Raw genomic sequence first — 20,033 nt, forward strand, 5'->3', positions numbered from 1 at the left:
TTCTTCATCCCCCAATATCCCCTAGTCCTTCTCTGCAGGACTGCTTTCAATCCATTTATTCCCACAGTCGGTCATTGATACTGGGGATTGTACCAACCCGGTTGCAGGACCTTACACTTGGCCTTGTTGAACTTCATAAGGTTCACAGGGGCCCACACCTCAAGCCTGTCAAGCTCCTTCTGGTTGCATCCCTTCCCTCGAGCATATCGACTGTACCACTCAGCTTGGTGTCATCCACAAACTTGCCGAGGGTGCACTTAATCCCACTGTCTGTATCATTAATAAAGACTGTGAACAGTCCTGGTCCCAGTATGGACCCCTGAGGGACACTGTTTGTTACTGATCTCTATTTGGACGTGGAGACATTGACTGCAATTTGTTGGAAGCAGCCACTCAGACGATACCTTGTTCCTAGAACAGTCCATTCATCAAACCCATACCTTTCCAATGTAGTGACAAGGGTATTCTGTGGAACCATGTCAAAGGCCTTACACAAGTCAAGGCACACCTGACTTGAACTTGCAGTTAAGAGTATGTTTACCACCTCTAAAATGAAGAACCAACCCTTTCCTCAAAACACAGGAAACAAGATCGCTTTCCACATAGCGTATGTCAATGCTTTCATTCTGTTAAATAATGCAGTAATAAGTTATGGATCACAAATAAAACATGAAGCAAGCATTTGTTCTGAATGTTCTCTCTTTAGCTGAGAGTGAGCTCAGTCAGCTGTAATTCCCAAATGCACCAGGAACAGACAAAAGCATGTTTACTAGACCACACAGTTGAAGTAAAGTGTTGGCTCTAAGCTAGTCTGACAAGACCCACATAAAGAAATATGGAAACACTTTTCTAGGACACTGCAGCTGGCCTAGTCTCCTTTAGAATTAATTGACATCAAATTTTACCCTTTGCAGACTGCATTCAGGTCCTATGTGTGTGAGGGACATAAAAAAAGCAGCTAGGTTAAAAATTTCACCCACACTTTTAGTTATCAATCAAACATAAGCTCAGACCAAAAATTTGGTGTTGTATTGTTTGGTTTTTTAAATTCTAAACATTGTTTGCCTAAATACAGATACTGTAATTGTTTAGCAATAGATACGAAAAAAACATTGACCCTAAGCTTTCTTGGTATTTCCTTTTTCTGACACATTTGAAACCATCTGTTTCTATTGATTATTTTTTTTCTAAGTCTTTCAAAAGCTCATCTTTGCTCTGGCTGTTTTGTTACACACTCCTCCCCTTTTTTCATCTCCACTTTATTTCTTCCACAGTACCCATGATATACCTTACTATCTGGTCTATTGCCTTTTTGCAATTGTTATCAGTTAAAAAAAAAAAAAAAAAAAAAAAAAAAACAACAAAAAAACCCCAGCAAAAAAACCAACCAAACCACTGTTGTACAATGCTGGGTCCTTTATGCTTGGAGCCTGAGCAGAACAGAAGCAATGCTCTGCCACCTTGCAGAACTGCATTCCTGTAAGAGCAACCTATCATCTTGGGAATTCCTTTGTTATTAAAGAGTTTTGAAGTACAGTTGCTATCTTCCCAAATTTACAATGTTACAAAAATTGTGTGACTCTCAATAAATAAGTGTTATCTCTAAAGTAAGCTCCAGTAAGTGAACATTCCTCCCCCTCTAACAACTTCAAATATTATCCTAGCATTTTTGTATCTAAAAGATTAGTTTGGGTTTTATCCTAAACTTTCAACATAAAATGCTTTCTCCTTCTCAAATAAATAATAAACGTATGAGGTTTTGCATCTCTTTTATTTATATTTTTAGAGTGGTGTGGGGTTTTTTTTTTTCCTTTTATTGGTTGCATAAAGGTTTGTGTGCAAAGACAGTATTTCCCGAGATTTATATTCCCTCAGAATAAGTCAGTAGCCCGACTTTCAATTTTCAGAAAGCTCAGCCAAAGAAACCCCAGACAATGAAGGGGTTTTGTAGAAAAAGTAGAAGTTCAAAGTTAATTATTCTATTAGAGAGACAACATTCCATTAAGCATCTTGAATTTTTGGATAGTGCAATTAACTTTGCCACTGTATGCAATTTTTCTCATCACTGGTATTTTACATTAACATATGAGATGGACTGAAAAATAGGGGTATTTGTTACTTCTAAAAGGAGTAAGGCTATGTTGTTTACCTTTTTTTATTGTCATGAAAGGTAGATTTCCTAGATTCTCGAACACTAGTAGAAACAAAACAACCAAAAATTAAAATCCCACCACAGCACACAATAATGTTATCTGTTTTTTCCATGTAACCATGCTGTCATACAACACAAATGAAACTGACTAAATCAAATAGCACAATTATAGTTGTTCAGATTTTAGTAAGCAGCTTGGAAGTAAACTTTTGCTATGTAACATTTTTGTGTATGAGGCGTTATCACTAGGCTAGAGGTTTGAACATAAAAGTTTAACTATGATACTGAAAGATCATCCTGAATCTTCCTTCCAACAGGTAATCATGCAAAATTTCTTTCTCTTTCAGCGTATATGTAATTTGCACACATATTGCTTATACAATTAATTACCTCCACAATATATATACCTTCCCAATAGATTAGCCTGTGATTGTTAATTTTTATGTACTATTTGTTATTTAGTGTGGTATAAACACAGACATTTCCCTGTTGGGATAGCCTAGGAGAGGTGGAAACAGGAACATGAAAAAAAGAGCAAATAAGTGAAAACTTGGAGTTACTGAAAGAATGGGAAGTGATACTTTATCAAATTATGGGGGTTTTCAATAGAAAAAAAAACTCGCAGAAGTCATAATTAACAGAAAACTTTTATTTTTCTTTTTGAAATCACATTACAAAAGGTGTATCAGAGTAAGATGTGCAAAATTACATGGATCATGATCATGAGTCCCTTGCTACTTGTTTTTTTTTAAAGGAGTCGGCTATGAACCATACTTGCAGCAGTCCTCTTAAGATTGGCCAACTGAGAAGATAACTCCCCTTGGAACATGCAAGATGCTCTGATATAAATAATGCCTTTGTTTTCAACTTTTTCCAAACTAGCTAAAACCACTGACCCCCAAAATTCATAGGTAAAAACATGAAGTTAACTTGAAAGATAATTCATTGGGTTTGACTGGTTTCTTCACTGACCTGAGATACTCATCCGAGACCTTCATTCTCACTGATATTCTTTCAGCATTTCCTTGCAGAGATAAATTTTGATAAGATGTGAGTATAACATGGAAGAAAGTCACATACTTGCTCCAGGGTCCAGAACTGGCTTTTCTTCTGCTCTGCAAGTTGAACTTATATGTCCTTTTCTCATCAGTTCAAGTCCATTACGGCGGACAGGGCATATTCTCCTTTGTGCACATCCTCTAAGCATCTGCATATAATACCTGCTTGTCTCAAACAATTGGAAGTAACATACACCTCTGCTTGAGATAAACTTGGTGGATGCTGAAGAGGGAAAATAACTTGAGATCAAACAGAGTTTTCTGCTTCAAGGCTGTCTCTGCTTTACTGAACTTTACAAAGAATAGCTGTCGCCTCATGCTTTTTCTTTCAAACTGCTCAAGCAGCCTTAATGTCCAGCGACTCTCTAGTGACAGCATGCGACTCTGTGGCTTACAGGAGAATGTCTGCTGACAGATACAGAATCGGCAGATGAAGAACCCTGTAAATTAAAACAAATAACAATTTTTTTAGACAATAAAATCCAATAGCTTTACTTTTTAGTTTATTTATTTAGTATTTACAAAGTTATATAAAGGATGCCTCTTGCTGGATACAGACTGAACTTACTTCTGAAGCCAGGAGAAGTCTTCACCAGTAAGGAGCAGGATCATGCGCTCTGCCTGGCTACTTCAGAGAACACAGAAGGGGAAAGAGCATCTCCAAGGCAGATGCTGAAGATGGCTTTAAAAATAAAACTGATGCCCTTTTAAGAACTTTCAGTGAGCACCAGAGATTTGTAATAAATGCTTGTTCTGTGTTTCCTAACAATACCCTGTTCCAGAAGACAGGAAAAAAGATAGATTGACTTACAGCCTACCACTTGGTACAGGCTTTTATTATATACTCTGAATTTATGTATTTTTATTAATATTTACAATTTGTAATTAATTTAGCAGATGGTCACTGAACTGATCTCTTCTTGATGCATTCTTGCATATAATACAATGTTCTTCTCTCCCTCTGTGTCTTGTAGGGAGCAAGAACAAGAGGCTTTGACCTAACACCTGAATAGTAGTAGTAGTATTTCTGAGATAGCATCCCTGCAAAGTAGCATCACTCACTAAAAATAAGTGACACCACCACTACCAACAGCAAAATTATACTGCTGGAAGGATTGTCACAAATGTAGTACTTGCTTCCTTTGCTCCAGGACTGCCTAGGTTCAGTTTTCCAGAGATAACAACTATTTGCTTGTTCAAAAGGCCATCATGTGTTCTAGGAAAAAAATTATATGCTAATTGCTTTGATGAAAAATCCTATTAAAAATTCTCCTAAATATTTCTTTGGAGAACAAAGTTTCCTAAACATGTTTTTATTCCCCAAGTCCTCTTGTACTAGTCAAGTTAGCTGATGCCAATCAATCTTACTATCGCTGACAGCCCTCACACAAGTGCTTCAAATCCACAGAGGTGATCTGAACGAAACTCAGATTGCCTACTGCAGCCTTTAAAGCAAACTCAGGACCTACAAAAGTCGTTAAGTTCAAGGCAGCAATGAATCACTGCTTAAGATTCAGCACACAGATTCTAGTTCGGTAACATGGATAAAAATGGGCATGATGCTAATATACAACCATATCACTGATGCATGGTGTCTCTTGGATCAGTAAAATGTACCTGGGGCAAATAGGATTATGAAAACATTGTCTTGTGCAAATTCCTTACACCACTGCTTTATGTTCTGAATTAACTGGTTCAGTTCAGTAAAACCACCACTTTTTGACCATTTGTAGCATGTGTTGGATTCTTACTTTCTGCTCAGTAAAGAAATGTCCAAGTGAGAAAATTGCTAAAGCAGCAGGGATTCCATGGATGGATTTTGGAAAAAAAATCACAACAGTGAGGTCTGGTCTCTTTCTCTCTCTGTCTCACTTTTAAATATAATTTTCATAGCATACATTCATGATAAGGCAATATTATCTCAGCAGCCTATGAGCAAACTTAGAGCAATAGATTCCAGCAACATGGCTTGAAATCAGACTCATGAAAAATCAAAGCAAGCGCTCTCTCATGGTCACATAAGCAATACACTAGCTAAAAATAAGGATGAAAAGAAGGCTAATGTTTACCTAGAATATAAAAGTAGGTGGTTAAGATGAGATATGCTGTGAAGTACTTCTAAAACGACTAAAAATAACACCTTTCCTATAAGATTCTGACATGCAATGTTTAATTATCCTGTATGAACATTCAAATGTACTTTAGCTGAAATGTGTATGAAAATGCACTTCTAAATAAGTCACTTATCAGTACTTAGGGACAGCACATCACAGGCCCCATAATTTTGAATTTGTCTACCTGAATCATTCACAATAAAAAGTATCTGGCTTCTTTTAAGTATTACTCTACAGAGCAATTTTAAAATGTTAATTTCACCAAAGACTTTTACATCTGTTCTATACTTTGTAAAACTGTATTACTTGTCTGTAAATAAAATATTCTCCTTCAGGTCAGCCTAAATGTTAAAAGTCAAGATTCTGGTTTACTTGAGCAGCACATACTATGTTGAGTTTTGGGCCATCCAAGTTCAAGAAGGCTGTCCAGAAATCAGAGTTCAGGGAAGGGTTAGCAAGTTAGTAAGGAGACCTATGAGGATAAAGTGAGACCATTTTTTCTGACAAAGCTCAGGAGATAGTCACAGCAGCCTGCTTGAACAATGGTTACATAAATGAGAGACTCGTCCCAGGTAATAGCAAGTGGTATAAAATAGCACAAGTCACTTGCACTTTCAAAGCACACTTTAGGAGGAACTTTTTCACTAGGAGGGTAGTGTCTAAAGCATATATAATATAAATCTATTGAATAACAAACATATTAATTTAATAAATAGTAATTTATTAATAATCAGTCGATTTCATTAATAACTTTATAATAAAATAATTTAATAAATAAATATATTTCTAAAGCAGACATAATATAAAAAGCAGGAAATAATTATCTGTCTGTTGGCTTTTTTCAAGTCCAAACTTAGACAACAGCAAAAACTATTAAGACCAAGGAAAGATATGAAAACCCTTACAAAGCCACAAGCTTGAGAGAATAGGAATATGGATATTTCTTCCTAACTCCATATCATTTATTAAAATGTTGACCCTTAAAATCTGTATTAACTATTCTTTTTTTATACTAGCCAGCCAAACAAACTTTGGATGCTTACTCTACGTAGAGGGTTGGTGGCAGGCTGCATTCAAAAGGAAAAAAAAACAAAGTTCTGTATATTTGAAGAATAAATTGATATAATTAATCTAGTTCATTATGATAAATATAATTCCATCAACTTTTAGCAGAGTTTTTATTACCTATTTCATAAGAAAGTAATCATATTATTGACAATTTTTCCTGGTATATGGTTAAATAACTTTGAACTACTAAGACAAGAAAACTATGTCCCTTGCTGGATACACTTGTTCTTAAAATATACAGATGTTTGAAGAAGCTATTCATATAATATGTATGTTTCCTCTGTTTCTATATTGTAGCAATTTTTCTTGTTACCTCTTTGTCTCCTCAAATTAAACAAGGTTTTAGCTATATGTTATGAATTATTAATTTGAATAAGTATATTTTTCTTTCAATGATAACTTGATTAATTTCATAGTCTGAAAAATCTGTCCTTTGCTTTTCAAGAGGAAAGCCAGGGATTTTAGCTTGAATTTTTCAGCAAATAAAAAGGCAAATTCTGTATTTCTGCAAAACTGGTAAAAAAATTAATTGAGAAAAAATGTTCTTATAATTTTAGTACAGCATGCATACTATTTCAGTCATGTATATTTAATCTACATGTGCTTCTGTTGCTTTGAATTTACATAATATTTCACTGCATTCACTTTCCAGTGAAAGGGTTGTAAGGGAGCTAACTTACCAATGATTCATTCTGTTACAGGGCATAAACTTGATTCAAGTTCTTGATTTGAAACATATTGATGAATATGAAACATTTTTTCTCTTTATTAATCAAGAAGTTTTGTAATTTTACCCATTGTAACAAACTTTTTTTTTAATTTAGAGAATCACTTTGAAGCGTAGCAGTTTGTTGTCATAATCCTGTCAGTGCAATACAATGAGTACCAGGAAGCATACAAATGGAACTGTGACATCTAAAAGGAAGAAGATATTACCCTGAGATGCAAGGAAAGAAGGAAGGAGTTCCTTGAAAAGGATAAAAAAAACCAAAAAAAGGTTGTTTTATGAAACACCTTGAAAAGAAACTTGCTGCTGAACCAATACATGAAAGACAACCATATCTTTATTAACCATATATGGTTAATAAAACCAGCTGAAGAATCACAAAATCACAAAATGGTTGAGGACAGAAGTGAGCTCTGGAGGTCATCTGGTCCAACACCCCTGCCCAAGGGCCACCTAAAGCCAGTTGTCCAGACCCATGTCCAGGCAGCTTTTGAGTATCTCTGAGGATGGAACCTCCACTACCTTCCTTGCAACCTGTGCCAGTGCTTGGTCCCCCCCCCCGCAGTGAAAAAAAATATTCTGATGTTCAGAGAGAACCTCCCGTGTTTCAGTTTGTGCCCATTGCCTCCAGTCCTGCCATTGGGCACCACTGAAAAGACCCTGGCTCTGTCTTCTTTGCACCCTCTCCCCAAGCTTTCTCTTTACCAGGCTGCACAGTCTCAGCTCTCAGCCTTTCTTCATAGGAGAGATGCTCAAGCCCCTTAATCATGTTAGTAGCCCTTCACTGGACTCTCTTCCTTATGTCCATGTCTTTCTTGTACTGGAAGCCCAGAACTAGACACAACCCTGCAGGTGTGGTCTCGCCAGTGTTGAGGAGAGGGAGTAGACCACCTCCCTTGACCTTCTGCCAATACTTTGTCTAATGCAGAGCAGGGTACCATTAGACTCCTTTGCAGCAAGGGCATTTTGCTGGCTCATGTTCAACTTGGTGTCCACAAGGACTCCTATGTCCTTTTCCTTTTCCACAAAGCTGAAGATTTTAAGTCAAAGGAAAAAAAAAAAAAGTTTAGTTACTCTTTCACAGTCATTTTTTTCAGCAGATTATGAAGGACTTGATCAGAAAATTTGAAATCTGAAATTCCTGAATCTTTATTCTCCATTTTACCATTGTGATGCACAAGATTGCTTGTCATGTTTCTTCATGCAGATGGACTAGGCTTTTAGAGGACTATGTGTGATATTATGTGAAATTGTGCACTCAGTAGCTTCTTATTTTATGGCATTATTATTTTAAAGCTTTAAAATAATTTTTCAGTATAAGGCTGCTAAAATGAGACCCAATATTAATCTCATTTTTTTCCTACCAGTTAAAGGGGAGATGATAATAAATTTTCTGTTTCATCAGCTGCTTTCAAAATTTCTTTCTTTCAGCAACTTCAGCATAACAAAGCAGTTTATTCACACTTCATGTTTCCTGTGTGGTGTCAAATATAGAGACCCTAAAAATGGAGCATAAACTTTATTTCCTATAATTTCGACCAAAAGAGAAGAAGAAACACCCTTAGTAATGTGAAGAATCAAAATATGAGAAAAGAGATGGATTTGAATAATCATCCCAATCTGTCACTGTTTCTTGTTCTTTTCTTCTGAAAGAAGCCTGGTTTTGCATCATCTTTGGTTCTCCCGTTGTGCATCTTGCTCTTTTCTTCACATTTCTTTTTTTAGGTTTGCTCATTTTTTATTTTCTTTAGCAGGTTGGAAACTCATCTCAACCACTCCTTCCTGCAGTTCTCCCCCAATGTACTTTCTTTCAACTCCCTGAAGCCCACAATACACTTTATCTCACAACAAAACCAGAATAAAATGTTACTGGTCTGTGGTTTTACAGCCAATTTGCTATAATCATTTTTCTTTGTATTATATAACAGAAAGTACAGTACATAATCTTCAAGAACAGGGAGGCTTCATCTCAACTATTTTTAACAGATTTTTGTTTGTACTCTCTTTCCACCTTCTTTCCTGCAACTCCCCTGCTATCTTTCTCACACTCCACAGTGACTAGTTTGACAATAAACACTGAATTTTTGATCCTTGTGGCTATGATCAATTGAGGCAATGAATTGTTGAGTCTGGAAAGGTATGGGTTTTTTACATTTCATAAAGATTAAAAAAAATACATGTAACCGGGAACACAGTGTGTAATACATAAAATACTGAAGTAAATCCAGGTTTACATATTTTATTTTTCACTGAATGACATGCCAAAGTTTTGTTCTTTTTAGCTTTCTTGATAATGCCACTTTTACATTTATAAAAAAATGGACTCAATATTGAGTAAATGGAAAAATAATATCTATATACTGCCCTGACATTTGAGTAATATTGTTAAAAACAAGAATACATAATACTCGAGTGGAAAAAAAGCTTCATAACTTAGAAAAGTATATGTGAAAGATTTTTGAGAGGAAGAGGTTTCCAACATAGCCTACTTCTTTGAAGAAATCATTCTGTTCTTTGAGAAACTTTTATCTCTTTCTCTTACACTTTCATTTTAATGAGATTATTGAGTACATTTTTCCCTCCTTTCATCTTTGTTTCTTGTAAAGGTTTAGTGATTTATCATCACCCAAGACAGAGCTCAATTATTTTCTGGTTTTAGGTCTCAATCATTTTATTCTTTACAATGTCTTCATTAATGTCAACTCACGTTTTTAATTGGTAAGGCCGCAGGAAAGATAATGGGCTCACAGAAAACCCAGCCTGGAAGTTTATCTTAGGAGGCAAACTTTTGGGAATCACCAAGGGCTTTTTTTTTTATTATTATTTTTTTCCTAGAAAGGGGACTCATGCAACTTCTTTCCCTTACAGCTTTCTGATGAACCGAAGAAATGCTAACTCCTATAATACAGGATTTAGGAAAAAGTAGGGAGTTTTTCTTCATGAGGTTGCTAGGATCACATTTTATTACTGGATGTAAACACTGAATAATGCTTGAATTACAGTGAACACGTGGTTAGGAAATTAACAACTGTCTCTATAAAGGCTGAAAAACCTAAATGACAGGCACCAGTTAGCCTGAGTCTGATCTTAATTTTTATCTCATGCCTGATATTTGAACAACTGAAGCATTTCCTTTCTACCTTTGTATTTTTTCTGTTTACTTTTCCAATTCTTCCAGCTCTCCTCACATCTACAATGCCAACCAATAATGAGCAAAACTAGAGATGGGGGAGCCTGAAACTGGATTTTCTTTGTCAGGCAGAGTTATAGATGACTTACTGGGATTGTTCACAAGAAGCCTAAACAACATACAACTGCCCTTTGAAGATGGACTACTGCTTTGATTAGCAACAGTAAATTTATCAGACATTATTGAAAGCACCCTTCAATGTTTGAGAGATCACAAATGGAAAGCATGCAGAATTTTATACGCCATAGTAATTAGTGCTTACTCTTTTAAAAGCAAAAGAAAATAAACAAGTACAATAATTTAAAACTATGGATGTGACACAGGGTTAAGAAAATTAAACAAATAATTTGACAAGTACATTCTGTTCTTCTACATGACAGCTACATGTTACTTAAGCTGCAGGTACCATGAAGTATGACTATTTCCTGGAATTCTACTCATTTGGAAGTGCCAGATATCCTGTATCCCATTTTACAAGCTCCTTCCTGCTAGCTCATTCAGATCACTATATAAAACTTCCCCTGGTAGTATGTATCTGGGACATGGGAGAAAAGATGGTTGAAAGAGATTGATTTTATAAATTTGGTATACAAAGTGCTGAGAAGCTGGACTTCTATGAGAAAGTTATAGTTGGGTTACCAGAAGATTTTAGCAATGGGTGGAAAATAGATAATGGTGGTCATTTGGAGTGGTATACATTTAACTGAACTTGAGTTACCTGTAAAGCAGGCATGTACATTGGGAAGTGATTAATGACCCCTTCTAAGTGTCTGCTCCTCTGAACTGACTATTTCAGGAGAGTCCAGCCCACCGCTCTGTAATTTTCTAAAGTCAGGCAACAAAGGTCCTATCTTAGCTTACTATACACTGGCTTTCCTAGCTTTCTAGAAAATACATTATGTATGCATCAACAGTAGCTTTTCTGTGTCAAGCACTGTTGGGTATTAGTCTATTCTAGAATTCATAATTTGGAAAAATCATACCAACTTGCACTTGAGACTGTTTACATGCAGCTCCAGTAAAGCCATATTTTCCCCTTCTGGAGGCAAATAATATACTTCCAAAATGTGCTAATTACTGTAAGAGTGTCGTTGAAAATATGACAGTCTATATTTATACTCAAATACCATGTTTATAGTTTGACTTTTTTTTATTTTATATTCTTAGAACTGAGTGCATCCTCCCCTTTCCTTCCTCCCCCACACACACTGGCCCAAAACTAATAAGAAATGAATCAGCTTACTGAAATGCAATATAAACTTCTGCACACTTTATATCCTATTCTTTCAGCTGTTGCCAAGACAAGGCAAAATCTCTTTAGAGCATGTGGCTTTAATATATAATCAGCTAGAAGAAGTTTACTGCAAATGTTACACAAAGTGACTGTTAAATTTACTAGATACTAAACTTGTTATAGTTTTCACCTATACACCTAACTTGTGCGTTGCTGTGGTCTAGAAATTTATGACCAAGAACTGTTTGTGGTTCCAGAATGGGACTGGTGTAATGTTGGTATATATGCACACTCCATTGAGCTGAGTCCTCCTTTTAGAGATTAAATGGAGCATGTAGGAAAAACAAAGGGTTTATGTTATTGCTCTTGGCATGTAATAAGATGCAATATGGCAAGACTGCAGCATTGGAATGGGTTCATGAGTCAGAATAGCTGTAGAAACAGCAAAAATTGAGCAATATTTCAATATGTCTGTCCTTACATTATATATCTTAAATGCCATTCTTACAATTAGCTCAAAACAATGGTATGTAACTAGTAAGTGTCTAGGGTTAACCAGTACCTGTGCTTATGCAAGTTTATTGCTGGTCTGCATTGGTGTTACCATAAATCTGCACTCCCATAAACTGACAGTTCTAGCACTGTGTCCTCTCAGATGGAATATTCTCTAGTAATGTGTATGTATTCATACACGTATGATACATGTATATGTACTCATCATACATAATGGATATTCAGGCTAGTACAGGTATATAGACTCCAGCTATACAGAACAGATTGATTGTGCATTTATCTATTTATTTATTTATTTAATCCAGAAATGGGGAAAGAAGGATGAAATGGAGAATGACATTGACTTCCTCTTAGGAGGCCTCCTTGCCCCAGGGTATCATGAACAAACCTGGCCTAAGTGGCCTTCCATAAACATACTGTGGCCCAAGGCAAAAGTTTGGAGAAACACCTGATATCCTTTTTGAGTTGTGGCCATAACAACTAAGCTCGGAGAATACAACTTCCATGCTGAAAATATAGGCTGTGTATTGGACAGTTGTGGACTGTGCCTTACCTTCTTAGGGGCACAGCAGTTCAACAAGAAGCTGTCAATACATTGGAATTTAATTTCAATTAGGATACAAGTTAAATTTCAGCATAAGTTGCCAGTCAAAAAAGTGGTCACATGGTTTGAAAGACCAGTCTAGCTTGGATACCAACACTGTGCAATGGCATATGATGTGCTAACGAATGCTGACTCAGGTCTAGCCTATGTATAACATGGGCAACAGAGTGAGAGGAGCTGACTATAGGCGTGGACATCCATAACTCTACAGATGGCCTTGCCAGACCCCTGGAAAGCTGAGGCAATTGTTTCTAATGCTGCCAAAATGCTGAAGTGTGTTAGAGTCTTTTTTTAACCAGTGAGACCATGGTTCTCACACCCCCATTATCCACAGTAATTTGCATGACTGCTTCTCCCACTCAGTTGCACCTTTCAGCCAACTGTCTTTCCCTCTCACAGGAATATCTGTGTTCTCATAGGAATACCACAGACAGAAATAGACTCTTCTATATTATAATAGCATATTTAAAAGCTGTTTATGCAATGCAGGTATAAATGGAGCAAAGATTACCACACTCATATCAAAGTGTTATTTTTGCTCCATTTATATACATGCTATTTTAAAGTTTGTGGCCAATGTGTAAAGAAAATAAAAGTAATTTAGTATGGTGCTCCCATCTTGTTCACGCAAAACTCCAAACTAGTACAAAGGGACTTTGGGCAGTAGCAAGATGACCCAATTCTTCACTTCTGCACTCCATGCATAGTTGCATAGTAAAGTTTCCATAACATCAGAATTCACTGTCAACAAAGCAAAATACTACAAAATTTGCAAAAAACCATTGGTATGATGGTCTTAAATTATTCTACAGTCTCATGAATAGTGCTGTAAGGAAATAAAGGATATTACCCATGCTTTGCTAATATACTTGGATATTATTTTTTACCATTGTCTTGTAAGTTTTACTCATTAACTTTTTTTCTCATTATAACTGGTGTGAAGATTAGGGTGCACAGGGGATGGATACACGAATGCTATCATTTTCTGGAGGAGGGAATGAAAGGGGAATGAAATATACTAATGGATCACAACCAGTTGCAAGAAATTTTGAAAAGCATAATTTTCTGTTCAGGGAGAGAGATGTAAGAGAAAAAGAGTGGAAATAAATGACTGAAAGGATGGCAGCAATCAGGAAAGAAAAAAGTATGCTCAAAAAGAGATTTCTACCAAAAAATACCCACCACCAAACAACCCACACTAGAAGACAAGGGTTTTAAGCCATTAGCTGAAGAAAAGTTATGTCTTGGGAGAATTTCAACCACTGACTCTTATACAAAACACTTCCACTGTCCTCCGTATGAACCAACAGTCTATAACGATGGTGGTGAGCTTACATTCATGTTATGGAGGGAAGTCAGTGAAGTGAGTAAAAACATTACAGTTCTACTTGAAACTGGCTCAACCAAGTCCATTATTATTATACTCCCTCACTATTAAAAGTCAGATTCTGCATACAATGAACACAGAAACTATTATACAGTTGTATTTTTTTTTTTTTTTAATTTGAGTTGCTTTTTTTCCTGGGCTGCTGCCTAGATTCATTGTTTCCAGTAATCAGTGTTCAGACTATAACAAAAGAGCAGCTCTAATGAAGACAGCATGATCCAAGGCCTTGTCTTGGGGAGTGGAATTGAAGTGAAAAACATGACAGTTGTTAATTTTAACCTTCCCATAACCTTTCTTTTTTAGCACTGAATGAATGTGAAAACAATAAATCACTTAACATGATTGAGATTTCACTTTTACATTAGTTTATGTAAGCTAAGACCATTAGGGTTTTTTCTGACAAAGATGTGTCTTTTGGATTGCTGACTACAAATAATAAGGAAAAATGTGTGAGGAATATGCAAAGGCAATCATGCAGTTAATATTAAAATACCCAAAGAAACAGCTAAATCAACCCTAGAACTCATCCAGGCATGGCTCTCACCTGAAAACAGGAGATACTTAGTCTGTAGAAAGTCTATAAATGTTTCTTCAAGAAGCATTTGCAAATGTTATGTTGATGCATAACCATACAAAACCACAATAGAAAAAGCTTCTCAGCAAGTGTAGCAAAAGGAAGTTCTGTGCAGTGTACAAATTTAATTGTTGATTGCTTCTTAAAAGGAGATTGCATTGATTTCACACTCCACCTCTAATATTGTTACATTTGTGCATTTTTTTTTTTTTTAATGTCCCCCAAACCAACTTCATTAAGAAACTCTGGGAAACATTTGTAGAATATCTTGGGGGGAGATTGGGGGGTTGGGGGGGGGGAATAAAAAAAAAAAAAAAAAATTAAAAAAAAGGATGGGAAGTCCACTCCTCATACAGGAAAGGGAAGAAAGCAAAATTTCTCTGAAAGTTAACACTGTGCAGCAAAAGCCTTTTTGTACTGCATCTTTGTACTTCATCAGGGCATTCTCAAAGTACAGACCTGTTTAAACAAAAACTCTCCATGACATTACTTGCTTTTCCCTGTTCTTAAATGTGTTGTTACTTAAAAGCTTGATCCCAGCAAAACAAGCTGGGGTTCATGACCTGGTAAATGGGATATTAGACACATCCTCAGATAATTGCTGTAAAATTACTGATGTTGCAGCAGCATACCATGTGAAAAAGGAAACAATGAAAGAAAATCAGTCTGTCTATGTGAATGAGCAAGTTCATTTCCTCCTGCATTTTTGCTACTGCAAAATCACTATCACCTATAGAGTACAGAAAGATTTAAACTGATATTCTTTTTGACTGGACTTAACATGACACCAGACTATCTCTTCTGAAGCATTTAAAAAAAAAAAAAAAAAAAGATTAAATTAAAAAGAAATAATTTACAGTTTCTTACTAGAAATATTTTTTCTCATTCCATTGTACTGATCAAATTGGAAAATGACGTATGTCTTCTTTCCAGGTGTTGTCTATTATTATTATACTTAATAGCTTTCTCCCCTTGTGTCTTCTCATGTAAGATGTTATTGAGTATGAGATTAATCAAACACCGATCTGACACCAAAATTAGAGAATAATTCAATATTTTATATCCAATATAACTCATCTTCTGAATTGATCCTATCCACCAAATCAGCTGCTTTCTTCGTGTTTTGGTTTGTTGTCTTTTTTTTCTTTCTGTTTGTTTAATATTAGACTCCTTGAAGCCTTTTATTGAGACTCTTGAGACAGAGCTCTGATCTTACAGATCCAGATCCTGGGTAGGGGCTATTCTTGACCGTATATTAATAATGTATGAAACAATATCAGTATTGTCTTCTATTTATAACAACTTTAAAGTCGTGGAACAATTATGTTGTGGTATTATCTTTAATCTCTATTACCCACCCTCAAACACACCCTGGTGGTGTGTATTACAGTGAACAGGCTCACTAAACATGCACTGCTAAACAATTATCTCATAGCCATGTTGGAAACGCTTGTGATAAAGCTGTTCCTGGCACAGCTTAGCCAATTAAATAAACAAAAATTACAGTTTCTTTTATTGCCTTATTTGCTGTATATATAGTATCAGAGGCTGTACTCAACGTACTTTTTCTTCTATTTTTTATTCCCCTGAACAAAGAAAGGTGACAGGAGAAGCAAGCTGAAGTGGGTAGAGAGGAAAGCAACATTCATGGGTTTTGAGGGTGACAGCAAATAAGGCAAAATATTTAAAACACATAAAACAGTGTGAAAGCAACCTGGAAGGAAGCTTTAAGGTCTGAACTACTGATATCCCTTGACACTCAGCTGGTTTCACTGCAGTGCTGGGGATCTATGACACTTAGCAGCTCCAGGTCTGCCAACGATTCCAGCTGTCCTGTCATGTTTAGCAAGACCACTCATGTGTGCAAGGTCTTGCAGAACCAGATCCAGGCAGTAAAAGGTGATGTAGAAGAAATGTGTCATGAAGGAGCACATCCTAGCAGGGCCAGTCTTGACTTAAGTCATATTTTCACTTCAGTATATGACTTAAAACGATATTTATATTTCTCTTAGCTGCACCTGACATATTTTTCCAAACCTTCCACTCAACACTTGGCTTCAGAAAAAGACGCAGCTAGAAGCCTGTGTTGTAATAGCTGTATATAAAAGAATAATCTACTTCTTTGTTTTTTCAAACCATTTTTATTCTCTTTCTAAAATTAAAAAATTAAAATAATTATTTATCTGAAAACAGATGGATGTAAAGGTGTGTTGTATAGGGGCTCTCAGGCTGGCTCAGCATCTCTTTGGTGAGCCATGTGTTACTGTAATACTTGTAAGGAACTGCAGCAGAACCATAAGACATTCAGTCATAGCTTTCAAATGTTTTATTTTGAAAAATTAGTGTCACATGCATTCAGCAAAAGCACACCTGTTTAAACATTGTAGTTGTAACATTCCATAAATATCGATATTTAATTCTTTTACAGAAACATAGAAAAGAAAGGTATTTTTAGGTAAAGCCTTTGTTGTGAGAGATATAATAGTGCTAATAGCATGTGTATAGCTTTGGGGTGTTTTCTTTCAAGAGAAAAAACCACAACCCTAAATTTAAATCAGCATTATAGGTTTGGGATTCTGGAATTGGTAAACCCATATAAATTCTAGTTCCCCACATAGGGAGTGAAAAAAGGGGGAAGAAAAATCAGATTAAAACCCAGTTTCACGGTCTTTCATTTTGATTTACAGAACATTTCACTCAGTTTATCCTTTTTTTGGTTGCAAGACCATTTCATGGAACGTCCATGGCAGTTATGAAAGACAGAAAATGTTCATAAACACTAACTAGTTTGTACTAAAATGAATATCTTTGGTTTTAGCAACTGAAGCTGTTAATTTTTTAAACAAAATCTACTGGTGTAGGCATATTAAGAAGAAACCTTTATAGTTCAGCATTTATCATGTTTATTATCATGTTCATGGACATTATAATGTTCGTGAGTCATGAAGACTCATGTTTGTACATTTCATATAATAATAAATGTCTTGCTTGCAATTTAAATTTGACCTCTTTAAGAAACCTATATGGTTTCTTCCCGTAAAAGAGTTCAAACAATATCACGATGCATAATCTTTTTTCTGCTTAGCAGTCTCTGAACAAAGCTGAATCCCCAACAAATTTTAGGAAGTTTATGTGCCTAATAGTTTCACAACGTTGTGTTCTCTTTGAAGAAAATAAAGTTGACTAGGCAGCACTTTGGTGCAGTCACAAGACTGAAATCATTGTAATCAGAAAGAAACATGACTGTGGCACAGCAGGCACAGAGAAATTATATTTCATTTACTATGTCAGACACAAATAAAAAATAGAAAACCTAGTTTTCCTTTAAAAAGAAGAAATAAAAAAGTGATTATATCAAAAGGTTCGAAAGGTTTCAGTTTTGTGTAGAAAACACTTTTTTGTTTTACAAAAAGTAGTGGAACTGAGCATTCAGGACCAGCTGTAGCCAGTACATCAGAATTTATAGGGCTTGTATCAAGAAGCTGCTTACGTTTCTCTATTGATTTCTAATGCAGCCTGGGGAAAAAAAAAATCCCAAAATCCACTCTGAAAGACCATGTCTCAAACCTATATTCAATATGCAGGATGACATAAAAAGTTATATTAAAGTCAGCAAAATACAATGATTCTCAAAGTTCATACAATACATACCTTGAAAGCACTGTAAAATGAGATTCAAAATCTGTTGGTTTGATTGACAAGAGAGATTACTTTGCAGGAACAAATCAAACTTTTCCCTATTTAATGCCAACTAAACAGAACTCATTCTATTCTGAAACTAATTTTACACTAAATAATAAGAATTCTGACAAAAAAAAGGGAAAGAACTTTTACTTTGTATGTAGTGCATGTGTGAAAAATCTTATGCTGTTACTTGATTAATCTTAGTATTTCAATGTACAATTTTTTTCAGAGAAATTAGTTATATTAATAATAAATATACCACTGTTAATATTTTAGATTTCTAAAAGAAACAATATGCTTCTGAGTTTCTGTGCTTTGATACTCAACTTCAAAAAAATGTTTTTATCTGAACTTTTTTTTCATTTACATTTACTCCACTTTCCTAAATACCTTTAACCAAATTTCTACTGCCTGTTTAATTGTATCAGAAGCATTGGGAATGGGAGCAGGAAAGGGGCTTTTCATTCCAGTCACATAGATTGCTTTCTCACAAACACACACATGGAAACCTACTCACAGATCACTCGCAAACAGGACACCATGACTACTTATAAATAAAGACATATATATATAGATATAGATATAGATATACACATATATCTATATTCCCAATGAGGAGATATTTAAACTATCCTTATCAGAGGATCTCAGCTGGTTTTGGGTATAGAGAGGATTAAATACCCACTCAGGGTAGGAAATATGCATTATACAAGTGTATGTTACTTTGTACATATATACATAATCTTGTCTGTATAAACCACATGCATGTACACATATGTAAGCACATATACACATACATATAGAAACATCTGTGGGTATGTGATGAGCCACGTTGCCACAGTTAAATAACTGTCCTATCTTCAGTGACTACGTAGAAATATTTTTTGTCACTAAAAAATATCCAGGGGGTATTTATTTTAAATTAAAGGAAGTTAGATTCAGACTAGATATAGGAAGAAATCTGTTATGATGAGGGCAGTGAAACACTGGCACAGGTTGCCCAGAGAGGTGGTAGATGCCTCATCCCTGGATACATTCAAGGTCAGGTTGGACAGGGCTCTGAGCAACCTGATCTAATTGAAGATGTCCCTGCTCACTGCAGGGGGGTTGGACTAGATGACCTTAAAAGTTCCCTTTCAGTCAAACTATTCTAGGGTTCTATGATCACCTGGTGAGTATAGGCTACATAGCCCACTGCTGGTATTTAAGACCAGTCAGATCCACTCACGGCAATCCAGAAGGGTAGGAAAGAGATGATCCAGTCTGCAGCTAAAGGAAGAACCCTGATATTCCCCTCTGCCATGTCTACCCAAATTGCATGTTGAAATTAAACACAATTGTATTGAACAACAAATGTTCTAACCAGTAGGTTAATCAAACAGGCAAAGGTGAATGAAATACCGATTAATTAGTAAGTATTCTAGAAAATGCAGTCACTCCAGAATTCTTTTTTTTTTAAAAAAGGTAAAATGATTAAAGCAAGCAGTATTTTATAAATTTTCCATTAAAGATGTCAAATGAAACTCAAAATGAAATTTTATTTAAACATACATTTAGTGTGTAATAATCCAACCACACAAGTTTGTTACATTTACTATAAAGTTAAAATGAAAAAACTGTCCAAAAAGGAATCATATAAAGGTATCACAGCTGTGCGTTCTACTTCAGTATCATGAATTAAAAATTCCTTGAAACCTTGTTTCTAAACAAAAGTCAGTGGGAAAAGAA

General features: G+C 35.6%; 1 protein-coding gene and 1 long non-coding RNA gene across 2 annotated transcripts in view; both read right to left on the reverse strand.

Annotated features, from left to right (window-relative positions):
* Positions 1-20,033, reverse strand: part of NALF1 (NALCN channel auxiliary factor 1) — a 549,469-nt gene that overhangs the window by 316,007 nt on the left and 213,429 nt on the right. The gene's annotated exons all lie outside the window — the stretch shown is intronic.
* The window catches only part of LOC308059824, a 170,081-nt gene continuing 152,828 nt past the window's right edge, over positions 2,781-20,033 (reverse strand). The window contains exon 2 of the long non-coding RNA XR_013926417.1: positions 2,781-3,650. This is a non-coding gene — a long non-coding RNA (uncharacterized lncRNA). The remainder of the gene's footprint in view (positions 3,651-20,033) is intronic.

This window comes from Falco punctatus (assembly GCF_963210335.1).
Source record: "Falco punctatus genome assembly, chromosome: 2".
Lineage (NCBI taxonomy): Eukaryota > Metazoa > Chordata > Aves > Falconiformes > Falconidae > Falco > Falco punctatus.